Raw genomic sequence first — 16874 nt, 5'->3', positions numbered from 1 at the left:
ACAGTTGTGTAATGCCTAATTAATCACTCGTAGGAAATAAGCATTTTGCCCTGAGATGGTTATTATGCTCAATGCCAAACTGTAACAAACCCATATGTGGCCTCTATCATAATTCCACATCTTTATAAAAAGATCTCATCAACATATGCAAAGATGACTTTTGTTGATATCACAGTATTGTAGGTATCAGCATGTCTCATGCTTGGCCATGAAAACTTCAGTTTCCCAGTTTGCCAAGGTCATCCTGTCTCCTCATTCCTGTGCTCACGTGCATCTTGGTATGTCCACATTATTCCCTGAAACTTATGCTCAGTACCCCACTTTCACTTGAATTCTGGCCTCACTGAAGTTCAGACATTTGTTCACTAAACAAAAACCAATTGAGCACTATTATGTGCTATGCTCCATAGTAGGCACATTGAATACTGAGAAAAATGCGACACAGCCTCTGCCATCAAGGATTTCAGTTTAGAGGCCAAGTTAGACATATAAACAAACAAGAGTAACACAAGTTAAAAAGTGACAACAAATGAACTTATTTACAAAACAGAAACAGACTCACAGATCTCAAAAATCAAACTTGTGGTTACCAAAGGGGAAACGTGGGGGGAAGTGATAAATTAGGAGACTGGGATTAACAGATACACACTACTATATATAAAATAGATAACTACTAAGAAACTTTTTTTTTTTTTTTATGGCTGTGTTGGGTCTTCATTTCTGTGCGAGGGCTTTCTCTAGTTGTGGCAAGTGGGGGCCACTCTTCATCGCGGTGCGCGGGCCTTTCACTGTCATGGCCTCTCTTGTTGAGGAGCACAGGCTCCAGACGTGCAGGCTCAGTAGTTGTGGCTCACGGGCCCAGTTGCTCCACGGCATGTGGGATCTTCCCAGACCAGGGCTCGAACCCGTGTCCCCTGCATTAGCAGGCAGATTCTCAACCACTGCGCCACCAGGGAAGCCCAAGACACTACTTTATAGCACAGGGAAGTCTACTCAATAATTTGTAATAACCAATATGGGAAAAGAATCTGAGAAAGAATGGATATATGTATATGTATAAATGAATCACTTGGCTGTACACCTGAAAGTAACACAACATTGTAAATCAGCAATACTTTAATATAAAATAAAATTTCTTTAAAAAGTGAGACGTGCACAAACAAAGTTGAAATAGAATTGGAGTTTTGAAGCATGCTTGGAGAATGCAATGGTTTGGTGGGATCAGCCAGATCTCCCCAACTCTCATTGGTTCCAATCTAGTCGACCCATCTTTTCTTACTAAGCACTGTAGCCACCAGATCTCTCCACCACCAGTGCTGATCACGAGGTTCATGTCGGAGCTCATCCTTGAAGATCTGCAGAGAAAGGAGTGCCCAACTCTACTACAAAGCTTGACCTTCTTTTTGGGTCAGGCAGTCATTCCTCCATGATTTCTTTTGGTTCTTTCCACAATATAAACATTTAGAAAAATCATTCTCAGTGGGTGAACCTGGGACTACCTACATCAGAATTATTTGGGGCACTTGTTAAAACCTCAGATTCTTGGGCCACACTCCCAGAACTACTAAATCAGAATTTCTTGGGATGGAGTCCAGTCATCCACCAAAGGAATTCAGCTGTATTCTAGAGTTGACCAACAATAGTTCAGTGACCATCTATCCTATCAAATCTTCTCAATGTTACATCCTGACCTTCCTCTCCCTTGATCCAGCCTTCAAATTCTCTTTACACTCATTCATTTTTTTCCTTTCATTTTGTAAATAAGATTGAAAACATCCCTAGGTTCATGGATCTTACATTCATGTGGAATTCTAGTGATGCATGGGGAAAAGTTCTTGAAAGTTCTCTTAGCACTTTTGTAGAGATATAAAATACAAACAGTAAAGTGCACAAATCTTAATGTATAGCTTGATGAATGTTTACATATTTATGCACCCATGTAACCAACAACAAAATCAAGAGATAAGATATTTCTAGCATGCTATAAGGTTCCCTCATGCCACTTTCCAGTCAATACTATCTCCTTCCTTTTCCTGTTAAGGCAACCACTATTCTGACTTTGATCACCATAGATCACTTTTTGCCTATTTCATTATAATAGACGAGTATTTATTTGTATGACTATTACACAATATTTCTTCTTTTGTATGAGGCTTTTTTTCTGTACTTTATGTTTGTGAGTTTCATCCATGTTGTAATGTATAGCAACAATTCATTATTTTGTACAGTTGCTTTTCATTGTATGAATGTAACAGTATTTACTCGTGCTACTGTTGACAGACATATGGATTATTTCCCGTTTGTAGCTTTTAAGAATAAATATACCATTATACTACAGAACTACAGTAATCAAGACAGTACGGTACTGGCACAAAAACAGAAATATAGATTAATGGAACAGGATAGAAAGCCCAGAGATAAACCCATACACATATGGTCACCTTATTTTTGATAAAGGAGGCAAGAATATACAATGGAGAAAAGACAGCCTCTTCAATAAGTGGTGCTGGGAAAACTGGACAGCTACATGTAAAAGAATGAAATTAGAACACTCCCCAACACCATACACAAAAATAAACTCAAAATGGATTAAAGACCTAAATGTAAGACCAGACACTATAAAACTCTTAGAGGAAAACATAGGAAGAACACTCTTTGACATAAATCACAGCAAGATCTTTTTTGATCCACCTCCTAGAGTAATAAAAATAAAAACAAAAATAAACAAATGGGACCTAATTAAACTTAAAAGATTTTGCACAGCAAAGGAAACCATAAACAAGATGAAAAGACAACCCTCAGAATGGGAGAAAATATTTGCAAACAAAGCAACTGATAAGGGATTAATCTCCAAAATACACAAACAGCTCAAGCAGCTCAATATCAAAAAAGCAAACAACCCAATCCAAAAATGGGCAGAAGACCTAAATAGACATTTTTCCAAGGAAGACATACAGATGGCCAAGAGGCACATGAAAACATGCTCAACATCACTAACCATTAGAGAAATGCAAATCAAAAGTACAATGAGGTATCACCTCACACCAGTTAGAATGGGCATCATCAGAAAATCTACAAACAACAAATGCTGGAGAGGGTGTGGAGAAAAGGGAACCCTCTTGCACTGTTGGTGGGAGAGTAAATTGATACAGCCACTATGGAGGTTCCTTAAAAAACTAGAAATAGAACTACCATACCACCCAGCAATCCCACTACTGGGCATATACCCTGAGAAAACCATAATTCAAAATGACACATGCACCCCAATGTTCATTACAGCACTATTTACAATAGCAGGACATGGAAGCAACCTAAATGTCCATCGACAGGCAAGTGGATAAAGAAGATGTGGGGCTTCCCTGGTGGCACAGTGGTTAAGAATCCGCCTGCCAATGCAGGGGACACGGGTTCGAGCCCTGGTCCGGGAAGATCCCACATGCCACAGAGCAACAAAGCCCGTGAGCCACAACTACTGAGCCTGCGTGTCTGGAGCCTGTGCTCCGCAACAAGAGAGGACGCGATAGTGAGAGGCCCGCGCACCGCGATGAAGAGTGGCCCCCGCTTGCTGCAACTAGAGAAAGCCCTCGCACAGAAACAAAGACCCAACACAGCCAAAAATAAATAAATAAATAAATAAATAAATAAAAATTAAAAAAAAATTAAAAAAAAAAAAAGATGTGGTACATATACCTAATGGAATATTACTCAGCTATTAAAAGGAACGAAATAGTGCTATTTACAGAGACGTGGATGGACATAGAGAGTGTCATACAGAGTGAAGTAAGTCAGAAAGAGAAAAACAAATATTGTATAATATCGATTATATGTGGAATCTAGAAAAATGGTACAGATGAACTTATTTTCAAAGCAGAAATAGAGACACAGATGTAGAGAAGAAACATATGGATACCAAGGTGGGAAGGGGGTTGGGATGAATTGGGAGATTGGGATTGACATGTATACACTGTTATGTATGGAATAGATAACTAGTGAGAACCTGCTGTATAGTGTGGGGAACTGTACTCGATGCTCTGTGGTGACCTGGGTGGGAGGGATATCCAGAAGGGTGGGGATGTGTGTGTGAGTGTGGCTGATTCACTTCGTTGTGCAGCAGAAACTGGCACAATGCACAGCATTGTGAAGCAACTATACCCCAATTTTTTAAAAAGTGTGAAAGAAGACAATTTAAAAAAAGAAAAAATATACCATTGATATGCTTGTACATGTCCTTTTGGGGACTATGCAGTCATTTTCTTAGGCATATACTCAGAGTAAGATCACTGGGCCATACGGTAGATGTATCTTTATTGCCAGTCTATTCAATCTATTTTCTAAAGTGGCTCTATGATTTTGCCTTTCCACCAATAATATATGAGATTTCCAGTTATTCAGTATTCTCATCCACTGTTGTTTTTGTTAGTCATTTTCATTTTAGCCATTCTAATGGGTATAGAGCAGTATCTCATTGTGATTTTAACTTGCATTTTTCTAATGAGCAACAATGTTGAGCATATTTTCATGTTGTTACTGACCATTTGGATATCCTTTTTTGTGAAGTGTCTGTTTGGGTATTCTTTTCATTTTTTTTTTGAGTCATTTGTCTTTCTTATTGATATGTGTAAACTCTGTATGTGTTCTGGATATGTTTCCTTTACCCAATATATACATTGTATTTATCATCTCCCAGTCTGTGGCTTGCCTTTTCACTCTCTTAAAGGTGTTTATTGATGAAAAAATGATGAAATTTGACTTAATTTTATCAACCTCTAGCTCAGCCATCTTCTCCCACTTCTTGTTACTGTAACCAAAGCCCCCCCCCAACTCCAATTATTCATTCAAGGCAAAGGCACCTGAAAAACAGGCCTCTGTTTATCTCAAGCCTTGTTCTCATCCTATGTAACTTCTCTGTCCCTGTAGATGAACTGTTCAACACTGGTCTCTCATTTTCTTGACATCCAACATATTCCTTCTACAGTCTCCTGCAGCCAACTTGTACAATCACATACCAGGACCATCATTCATAAATATTCCATCTCCAATTCATTCCAGTTTTTACCATAATCTCCAGCTTTATTTATTCTTTTCACTGTTACTCTTTGAGTTTATAGACACTTCAAATTCTTAGTAATACCTCAACTTTTCCCCTATCAACCCAATCCTTACCTTATAGAGTTGGTATTGTCTATAACTTCAACTACTTTCTTATCTCCCTTGCTTCACATACGTCTGACAATATCCTAAATTGGATAAGCCTAAGTTTCACCTCTGCTCTTGCCACCGAACTTTAAAAAGCAACAAAATGGGGCTGATGGTAACACTCTAAAATTAGTGGTTATTAGCCTCAATCGGGGCCAACACACTAAGTAGAAGTCCTACTAAGCTTTCTGTAATCAGCTTGATCTCCTTTCTCTACAATGACAACCTCAAATCTTTCCCAGTTTCCTGAAACTTCAATATGACAATTCTATCCCATACATTTCTGAGCAGATGAATTCACCTCCTACAACCCTAACAACATCCATACCCACTTTTTCTTCTTTCCCTCCAGTTGGAATTGAAGCATGCCTCCTCCCATCTAAATTATAGCACTCAACATGTGCTTGGGACTTCACACTCTCCCAACTTTCCATTGTTCCTATATTTCAGCTTTTCCTTCTGTACTGAGTTGTTCCCATCAACAAGTATATATTCTTGATTTTTAGCTGCTTTTATTTTTTTAAAGTTTTCCTCTTGACCTCACTGCCTCAGTCAGCCCTAATTGTCTCCCTCTTAGGCACAAACTTCTCTAAAAAGTTGTCTATACTTGCTGTTTCAGTACACTTGCCATTCACTCTTCAACCAAATCCAGTCTGAATTCCACTCTGATCACTACAATAATTCTGCTCAAAATAAGATTGCTAGTGAACTCTATTTCATGAAATCTAATAGATACTTTTAGTTCTCACGCCACTCCGTGTCTCAGTCACACTCTGGTCAGTTGATTCCCACCCCTTCCTTCTTGAAAGACTCTCTTTTTTGACTTCTTTGACCCCATACTCCTCTATCCCTTAAATGTGTTGTTCCTCATAGATGAGCCCTATACTTTCTTTACTCACATGCTTCCGGGATGATGTTATCAAAGCAATGGTTCTAATTAGCATACATATTCTGATGACTTCAAAATGTTAATGTCCAATCAAAATCTCTCTCCTCTACACTGGCCTCATACAAACAACTTCCTGTTGGATATTTCCCTATTGATTTTCACAGCCCTCAGACTCAACATGATAAAATAGAATGTTCTTTCTGTCACCGCAAATTTTTCTTTTTCCTGTGCTCTCAGTCACAACAAAAGACAAAACATTCTGCAAAAGCCAGAAACTTGGACCTTATTTTGATCCCTCTTCTTACTTTGTCATCATCTTGTCCCATACACTTAGCACCTATCCCTTGTTTCTGCTCATTTAACTAAACCTCCAATACAACACTCTTATGCAAACGACTGTCATGTTTCTCATGAACTATAGAAAATAATCTCCAACCTTGTCTCCATACAACCATTCTTGCCTCCCTTATGTACATAATGACAGTAATAAATCCATTCTGATCATATATATTCCCATTTTATAAAATAAATAACACTAATTAGTCGATAGTCTACAAATGTGACTCTTTCACCAGAAATCTATATCTGACCTGTGGATAGTACACTGGTCAGTTTCTTTTCTTACCCTTTATTGATTTAAAATTAGAAAATTCTAACTCACAATTATAGGTTGTTGGTAATGGCAGCAAGATTTCATAGCTCTTTCAGACTGATAGGGATATTAAGATGAAATGAGAAAAAAAAAAAGATGAAATGAGGACCAAAAAATTATGGAGACATGTTTCAATAAAAACTATTATCAGTGAACCATCAGATACAAAGTTGACAAGCACATTGCACTCAACAGCTGGAACACTGGATATTTCAACTTGTCAGAGAATAGATTCCAATTCTAGTCTCTGGTTTCGCTTGGCTCTAAAAAATATTATACATGTTCTATTAAAGCATTTAAGTGTGGGTTTTGACTATGCCTGATGATATGTCATCAGTTTCTTTCTCCAATGAATTGAGGAAGATCTTTAGATTTTGGGAAACAACCAAATTCTTGGCAATCCTTTTGCAAGCCATTTGCACTTAACACATTTTGATAGGTTATCCACAGTATTATAAATAATGATATTTTATCCATGAAATCATAAGTTTAGGCTGTTCAAGGTACTTGCATATATCACCCTTCTGTTATGAAGACAAGATTTTAGTTTACCTTTCCCTTAAAAACTCATATAAACATATGTGTTCTCAAGAGCAATCATACTTTGCTATAAAAAGTAAAGTGTTATTTTTGGACCATTTCTGTACATAGCATGCCAGAAAAAATGCATTCAATGCCCACTATTTGATCACTTTCACAATTTTCACCGACTCAACTTCAGGAGGTATAAAGGCATACCACAGAGATACCGCAGGTTCCGTTCCAGACCATTGCAATAAAGCAAATATTACAATAAAGTGAATCACACAAATTTTAAAATTTCCCAGTGAATGTAAAATTTATGTTCACACAGTACTATAGTCTATTAGGTGTGCAATAATATTATGTCTAAAAAGAACAATGTACATACCTTAATTTAAAAAATACTTTATTACTAAAAAAATGCTAACCATCATCTGAGTCTTCAGAAAGTTGTAATGGTTTTGCTGGTGGAAGGTTTTGCCTATTGATGGCTGCTGACTGATCAGGGTGATGGTTGCTGAAGGCTGGGGTGGCCGTGGCACTTTTGTAAAAGAAGACAACAACGAAGTTTGCCACATAGGTTGACTCTTCCTCTCACGAACAATTTCTCTGTAGCATGCAATGCTGTCTGATAGCATTTTACCCACAGTAGAACTTCTTTCAAAATTGGAGTCAATCTTCTCAAACCCTGCTGCTTTATCAACTAAGTTGACGTCATATTCTAAATCCTCTGTTGTCATTTCCACAATATTCATAGCATCTGCCCCAGGAGTACACTCCATCTCAAGAAACCACTTTCTTTGCTCATCCATAAGAAACAACTCACCATCTGTTCAAGTTTTATCATGAGACTGCAGCAATCCAGTCACATCTAATTCTAGTTCTCTTGCTATTTCCATCACATCTGCAGTTATTTCCTCCACTGAAGTCTTGAACCCCTCAGTCATCAAGAAGGGTTTGAATCAAGTTCTTCCAAACTCCTATGAATGTTGATATTTTGACCTCTTCCCATGAATCACAAATGTTCTTCATGGCATCTAGAATGGTGAATCCTTTCCAGAAAGTTTTCAATTTACTTTGCCCAAATCTATCAAAGGAATCACTATGTGTGGCAGCTATAGCCTTACAAAATGTATTTCTTAAATCATAAGACCTGAAAGTCAAAATGACTGCTTTTTTTTTTAACATCTTTATTGGAGTATAATTGCTTTACAGTGGTGTGTTAGTTTCTGCTTTATAACAAAGTGAATCAGCTATACATATACATATATCCCCATATCTCCTCCCTCTTGTGTCTCCCTGCCTCCCACCCTCCTTATCCCACCCCTCTAAGTGTTCACAAAGCACCAAGCTGATCTCCCTGTGCTATACGGCAGCTTCCCACTAGCTGTCTGTTTAAAATGACTGCTTTTGATCCATGGGCTGCAGAATAGACGTTGTGTTCACAGACACAAAAACAACGTGACTCTCATTGTACATCTCCATCAGAGCTCTTGGGTGACCAGGTGCATTGTCAATGAGCAGTAATATTTTGAAAGGAATATTTTTTTTCTGAGTAATATGTCCCAATGGTGGGCTTAAGTATTCAGTAAATCATGTTGTAAACAGATGATGCTGTTATCTAGGCTTTGTTGTCCCATTTATAGAGCACAGGAAGAGTAGATTAAGCATAAGGGCCCTAGGATTTTTAGAATGGTAAAGGAGCATTGGCTTCAACTTAAAGGCATCAGCTGCATTAGTCCTTAATGAGAGAGTCAGCCTATCTTTTGAAGCCTTGAAGCCAGGCATTGATTTCTCCTCTGTAGCTATGAAAAGTCCTAGATGGCATCTTATTCCAATGGAAGGTTGTTTCATCTCCCTTGAAAATCTGTTGCTTAGTGTAGCCACCTTCATCAATTATCTTACCTAGATCTTCTGGATAACTTGCTGCAGCTTCTACATCAGCACTTGCTGCTTCACCTGGCACTTTAATGTTAAGGAGACGGCTTCTTTCCTTAAACCTCATGAAACAACCTCTGCTAGCTTCAGACTTTTCTTCTGCAGCTTCCTCGCCTCTCTCAGCCTTCATAGAATTGAAAAGATTTAGGACCTTGCTCTGGATTAGGCTTTGGCTTAAGGGAATGTTGTGGCTGGTTTGATCTTCTATTCAGACCAAACTTTCTCCATATCGGCAATAAGGCTGTTTCACTTTCTTATCATTCATGTGTTCACTGGAGTAGCACTTTTAATTTCCTTCACCAACTTTTCCTTTGCATTCACAACTTGGCTAACTATTTGCTGCAAGAGGCCTAGTTTTTGGCCTGTCTCAGCTTTCAACATGCCTTCCTCACTAAGCTTAATTACTTCTAGGTTTTGATTTAAAGTGAGAGATGTGCAACTCCTCCTTTCACTTGAACACTTAGAGGTCATTGTAGGATTATTCATTGGCCTAATTTCAATATTGTTGTGTCTCAGGGGATAGGGAGGCCTGAGGGGAGGGAGAGAGATGGGGGAACAGCTGTTCAGTGGAGCAGTCAGAACACACACAGCAGTTATCAAATAAGTTCACTGTCTTGTATAGGCATGGTTTGTGGCGCCCCCAAGACAATGACAATAGTAACATTAAAGGTCACTGATCACAGATCACCATAACAAATCTAATAATAATGAAAAAGTTTGAGATATTGTGAGAATTACCTAAATGTGACACAGAGACAGAAGTGAGCTAATGCTATTGGAAAAATGATACTAATAGACTTGCTCGACCACAGGATTGCCACAAACTTTCAATTTGTAGAAAACGCAGTATCTGCGAAGCATAGTAAAGTGAAGTACAATAGAATGAGGTATGTCATTAACTGTTTTCTGAGATTAAAGTAATTTGTAGAATAACATTCAGGTGCTACTTCTTTATTTTCATAACAACTGTGACTTGCTACAAAGAGCTGTACCCCTTCAGAGATACTCTTGGTGCAGCTTTTCTAGTCTTAATCATGGTTACAAAATGATCATTGACTAAATGAGACTTTAAAATCTTCTTCTCCTGTAGTTTGGGTTTTCAGTGATAAACAGAACAAAATGTGATCTAGCATCTCTTCCAGGTGTATGTATGTCACATATGCAGGAAGCTGATTCATACTTCACATATCAGTAAAGCAAATTTTAAAGAAAAATTTTTTCACGTTTGATAGGTATTTACTCTTCCACTTTGTGTGCTATTGATATCATGGTCTCTATCACATTTTGCCCAAATATCTTCCTACTTTTTCACTATGTACAGCTATTATCATTAACTTTGCACATTTTTTTTTATAGTCTGTACCTTTTTGGTTTACTGTTTTAAAATTAATTGCAAAAGGTTTAATTTTCTCTCCTCAGAGCTGGAACTCGTGGCTTGGGGTCTCTTCCCTCCGCCATCACTTAACTGCCCAGGAGCTCGAGGGGAGGGCGGCCTCACTGAGGCTGCCGGCTCTGGAGGGGCCCCACCAGCCGAAGCTGCGACAGTGCTGGGGACCGTGTGCCGGAAAAGCCCCTTTAAGATTTCTCGGAGGAGCTTCAAGATGTCGGAAGAGTAAGACGTGGAGATCACCTTCCTCCCCACAGATACATCAGAAATACATCTACATGTGGAACTGCTCCTACAGAACACCTACTGAACGCTGGCAGAAGACGTCAGACCTCCCAAAAGGCAAGAAACTCCCCACGTACCTGGGTAGGACAAAAGAAAAAAGAAAAAACAGAGACAAAAGAATAGGGACGGGGCCTGCACCAGTGGGAGGGAGCTGTGAAGGAGGAAAGGTTTCCACACACTAGGAAGCCCCTTCATGGGCGGAGACTGCGGGGGGCAGAGGGGGAAGCTTCGGAGCCACGGAGGAGAGCGCAGCCACAGGGGTGCAGAGGGCAAAGCGGAGAGACTCCCGCACAGAGAATCGGCGCCGACCAGCACTCACCAGCCCAAGAGGCTTGTCTGCTCAGCCGCCGGGGCGGGCGGGGCTGGGAGCTGAGGCTCGGGCTGCGGTCGGATCGCAGGGAGAGGACTGGGGTTGGCGGCGTGAACACAACCTGAAGGGGCTAGTGTGCCACGGCTAGCCGGGAGGGAGTCCGGGAAAAGGTCTGGAGCTGCCGAAGAGACAAGAGACTTTTTCTTCCCTCTTTGTTTCCTGGTGCACGAGGAGAGGGGATTCAGAGCGCCGCCTAAACGAGCTCCAGAGACGGGCGCGAGCCGCGGCGATCAGCGTGGACCCCAGAGATGGGCAGGAGACGCTAAGGCTGCTGCTGCCGCCACCAAGAAGCCTGTGTGTGAGCACAGGTCACTCTCCACACCGCCCCTCCCGGGAGCCTGTGCAGCCCGCCACTGCCAGGGTCCTGTGATCCAGGGACAACTTCTCCGGGAGAACGCACGGCACGCCTCAGGCTGGTGCAACGTCACGCCGGCCTCTGCCACTGCAGGCTCGCCCCGCATCCGTACACCTCCCTCCCCGCAGCCTGAGTGAGCCAGAGCCCTGAATCAGCGGCTCCTTTAACCCCATCCTGTCCGAGCGAAGAACAGATGCCCTCAGGCGACCTACACGCAGAGGCGGGTCCAAATCCAAAGCTGAACCCCGGGAGCTGTAAGAACAAAGAAGAGAAAGGGAAATTTCTCCCAGTAGCCTCAGGAGCAGCGGATTAAATCTCCACAATCAACTTGATGTACCCTGCATTGGTGGAATAATGGAATAGACAAGGAATCATCCCAAATTGAGGAGGTGGACTTTGGGAGCAATGATATATATATATTTTTCCCTTTTTCTATTTTTCTGAGTCTGTGTGTGTATGCTTATGTGTGTGATTTTGTCTGTATAGCTTTGCATTTACCATTTGTCCTAGGGTTCTGTCTGTCCATTGCTTTTTTTTTTTTTATTACTTAAAAAAAATTTTTTTTCTTAACAATTATTTTTTATTTTAATAACTATTTTATTTTATTTTATTTTATTTTCTTCATTCTTTCTTTTCTGTCTTTTATTCTGAGCCGTGTGGAGGACAGGCTCTTGGTGCTCCAGCCAGGCATCAGGGCTGTACCACTGAGGTGGGAGAGCCAAGTTCAGGATACTGGTCCACAAGAGACCTCCCAGCTCCATGTAATACCAAATGGCAAAAATCTCTCAGAGATCCCCATCTCAACACCAAGATCTAGCTCCACTCAACGACCAGCAAGCTACAGTGCTGGACACCCTATGCAAAACAACTAGCAAGACAGGAACACAGCCCCATCCATTAGCAGAGAGGCTGCCTAAAATCATAATAAGGCCACAGACACCCCAATACACACCACCAGACGTGGACGTGCCCACCAGAAAGACAAGATCCAACCTCATCCACCAGAACACAGTCACTAGTCCCCTCCACAGGGAGGCCTACACAACCCACTGAACCAACCTTAGCCACTGGGGACAGACACCAAAAACAACGGGAACTACGAACCTGCAGCCTGTGAAAAGGAGACCCCAAACACAGTAAGTTAAGCAAAATGAGAAGACAGAGAAACAGCAGATGAAGGAGCAACAAATGAAGAGGAAATAGGCAGTCTACCTGAGAAAGAATTCAGAATAATGATAGTAAAGATGATCCAAAATCTTGGAAATAGAAGAGAAAATACAAGAAACGTTTAACAAGGACCTAGAAGAACTAAAGAGCAAACAAAGAGTGATGAACAACAAAATAAATGAAATTAAAAATTCTCTAGAAGGGATCAATAGCAGAATAACTGAGGCAGAAGAATGGATAAGTGACCTGGAAGATAAAATAGTGGAAATAACTACTGCAGAGCAGAATAAAGAACAAAGAATGAAAAGAATTGAGGACAGTCTCAGAGACCTCTGGGACAACATTAAACGCACCAACATCCGAATTATAGGGGTCCCAGAAGAAGAAGAGAAAAAGAAAGGGACTGAGAAAATATTTGAAGACATTATACTTGAAAACTTCCCTAATATGGGAAAGGAAATAGTTAATCAAGTCCAGGAAGCACAGACTGTCCCATACAGGATAAATCCAAGGAGAAACACGCCAAGACACATATTAATCAAACTATCAAAAATTAAATACAAAGAACAAATATTAAAAGCAGCAAGAAAAACAACAAATAACACATAAGGGAATCCCCATAAGGTTAACAGCTGATCTTTCAGCAGAAACTCTGCAAGCCAGAAGGGAGTGGCAGGACATATTTAAAGTGATGAAGGAGAAAAAGCTACAACCAAGATTACTCTACCCAGCAAGGATCTCATTCAGATTGGACGGAGAAATTGAAACCTTTACAGACAAGCAAAAGCTAAGAGAATTCAGCACCACCAAACCAGCTTTACAACAAATGCTAAAGGAACTTCTCTAGGCAGGAAACACAAGAGAAGGAAAAGACCTACAATAACAAGCCCAAAACAATTAAGAAAATGGTAATAGGAACATATATATCGATAACTACCTAAAATGGAAACGGATTAAATGCTCTAACCAAAAGACACAGACTGGCTGAATGGATACAAAAACAAGACCCGTACATGTGCTGTCTACAAGAGACCCACTTCAGACCTAGGGACACATACAGACTGAAGGAGTGAGGGGATGGAAAAAGATATTCCATGCAAATGGAAATCAAAAGAAAGCTGGAGTAGCAATTCTCATATCAGACAAAATAGACTTTAAAACAAAGACTATTACAAGAGACAAAGAAAGACACTACATAATGATCAAGGGATCAATCCAAGAAGAAGATATAACAATTGTAAATATTTATGCACCCAACATAGGAGCACCTCAATACATAAGGAAAATACTAACAGCCATAAAAGGGGAAATCAACAGTAACACAATAATAGTAGGGGACTTTAACACCCCACTTTCACCAATGGATGGATCATCCAAAATGAAAATAAATAAGAAAACAAAATCTTTAAATGATACATTAAACAAGATGAACTTAATTGATATTTATAGGACATTCCACCCCAAAACAACAGAATACACATTCTTCTCAACTGCCCATGGAACATTCTCCAGGATAGATCATATCTTGGGTCACAAATCAAGCCTTGGTAAATTTAAGAAAATTGAAATCATATCAAGTATCTTTTCTGACCACAACGCTATGAGACTAGATATCAATTACAGGAAAAAATCTGTAAGAAAGACAAACAAATGGAGGCTAAACAACACACTACTTAATAACCAAGAGATCACTGAAGAAATCAATGAGGAAATCAAAAAATACCTAGAAACAAATGACAATGAAAACACAACGACCCAAAACCTATGGGATGCAGCAAAAGCAGTTCTAAGAGGGAAATTTATAGCCATACAATCCTACCTTAAGAAACAAGAAACATCTCAAATAAACAACCTAATCTTACACCTAAAGCAATTAGAGAAAGAAGAACAAAAAAAACCCCCAAAGTTAGCAGAAGGAAAGAAATCATAAAGATCAGGTCAGAGGGAGGGGGCAAGATGGCGGAAGAGTAAGACGCGGAGATCACCTTCCTTCCCACAGATACAGTAGAAATACATCTACACGTGGAACTGCTCCTACAGAACACCCACTGAACGCTGGCAGAAGACGTCAGACCTCCCAAAAGGCAAGAAAATCCCCACGTACTTGGGTAGGGCAAAAGAAAACAGAAATAACAGAGACAAAAGAATAGGGACGGGACCTGCACCAGTGGGAGGGAGCTGTGAAGGAGGAAAGGCGTCCACACACTAGGAGCCCCTTCGTGGGCAGAGACTGCGGGTGGCAGAGGGGGGAAGCTTCGGAGCCACGGAGGAGAGCGCAGCCACAGGGGTGCAGAGGGCAAAGCGGAGAGATTCCCGCACAGAGGCTTGGCGCCGAGCAGCACTCACCAGCCCGAGAGGCTTGTCTGCTCAGCCGCCGGGGCGGGCGGGGGCTGGGAGCTGAGGCTCGGGCTTCGGTGCTAGCCGGGAGGGAGTCCGGGAAAAAGTCTGCAGCTGCCGAAGAGGCAGGAGACTTTTTCTTGCCTCTTTGTTTCGCGGCGCGCAAGGAGATGGGATTCAGAGCGCTGCCTAAACGAACTCCAGAGATGGGCGCGAGCCGCGGCTATCAGCGCGGATCCCACAGCAACAGGGGCGCAGAGGGAAAAACGGAGAGATTCCCGCACAGAGGCTCGGTGCCGAGCAGCACTCACCAGGCCGAGAGGCTTGTCTGCTCACCCGCCGGGGCGGGCGGGGGCTGGGAGCCGAGACTCGGGCTTCGGTCGGATCGCAGGGAGAGGACTGGGGCTGGCAGCGTGAACACAGCCTGAAGGGGTTGGCACACCACAGCTAGCCAGGAGGGAGCCCGAGAAAAAGTCTGCAGCTGCCGAAGAGGCAAGAGACTTTTTCTTGCCTCTTTGTTTCGCAGCGCGCAAGGAGAGGGGATTCAGAGCGCCGCCTAAACAAACTCCGGAGACGGGCGCGAGCCACGGCTATCAGCACGGACCCCAGAGACAGGTGCGAGCCGCGGTTATCAGCGCGGACCCCAGAGACAGGCAGGAGACGCTAAGGCTGCTGCTGCCACCAAGAAGCCTGTGTGCAAGCACAGGTCACTCTCCACACCGCCTCTCCCAGGAGCCTGTGCAGCTCACCACTGCCAGGCTCCCGTGATCCGGGGACAACTTCCCCAGGAGAACGCATGGCACGCCTCAGGCTGCTGCAACGTCACGCCGGCCTCTGCTGCCGCAGGCTCGCCCCACCTCCTCCGTACCGCTCCCTCCCTGCGGGCTGAGTGAGCCAAAGCCCCTGAAGCAGCTGCTCCTTTAACCCCGTTCTGTCTGGGTGGGGAACGGACGCCCTCAGGCAACCTACATGCAGAGGCGGGTCCAAATCCAAAGCTGAAACCTGGGAGCTGTACGAACAAAGAAGAGAAAGGGAAACCTCTCCCAGCAGCCTCAGAAGCAGCGGATTAAAGCTCCACAAACAACGTGATGTGCCTGCATCTGCTGAACACCTGAATAGACAACGAATCATCCCAAATTCAAGAGGTGGACTTTGGAAGCAGGATATATTAATTTTTCCCCTTTTCCTTTTTTTGTGACTGTATATGTGTATGCTTCTGGGTGAGATTTTGTGTGTATAGCTTTGCTTTCACCGTTAGTCCTAGGGTTAGGTCTGTCCGTTTTTTTTTTCTTTTACTTAAAAAAATTTTTTTTCCTACTATATGTTTTCTTAATAATTTTTTCCTTATTTTCTATTTTTAGAAATAAAAAAAAATTTTAATAAGTTTTTTCATATTTTTTATTTTAAAAAATTAAAAAAATTTTTTTCTTAATAAATTTTTTTCTTAATAATTTTTTTCTTATTTTTTTATTATAATAGCTTTATTTTATTTTATTTTATCCTCTTTCTTTCTTTCTTTCTATTTTTTTCTCCCTTATATTCTGAGCTGTGTGGATGAAAGGCTCTTGGTGCTCCAGCCAGGCATCAGGGCTGTGCCTCTGAGGTGGGAGAGCCAACTTCAGGACACTGGTCCACAAGAGACCTCCCAGCTCCACGTAATACCAAACGGCAAAAATCTCTCAGAGATCTCCATCTCAACATCAAGACGCAGCTTCACTCAACGACCAGCAAGCTAAAGTGCTGGACACCCTATGCCAAACAACTAGCAAGACAGGA

The sequence above is a fragment of the Balaenoptera acutorostrata genome, chromosome X (genome assembly GCF_949987535.1).
Source record: "Balaenoptera acutorostrata chromosome X, mBalAcu1.1, whole genome shotgun sequence".
Lineage (NCBI taxonomy): Eukaryota > Metazoa > Chordata > Mammalia > Artiodactyla > Balaenopteridae > Balaenoptera > Balaenoptera acutorostrata.
The sequence above is the reverse complement of the archived record's forward strand: the minus strand, read 5'-3'. Positions refer to the sequence as shown.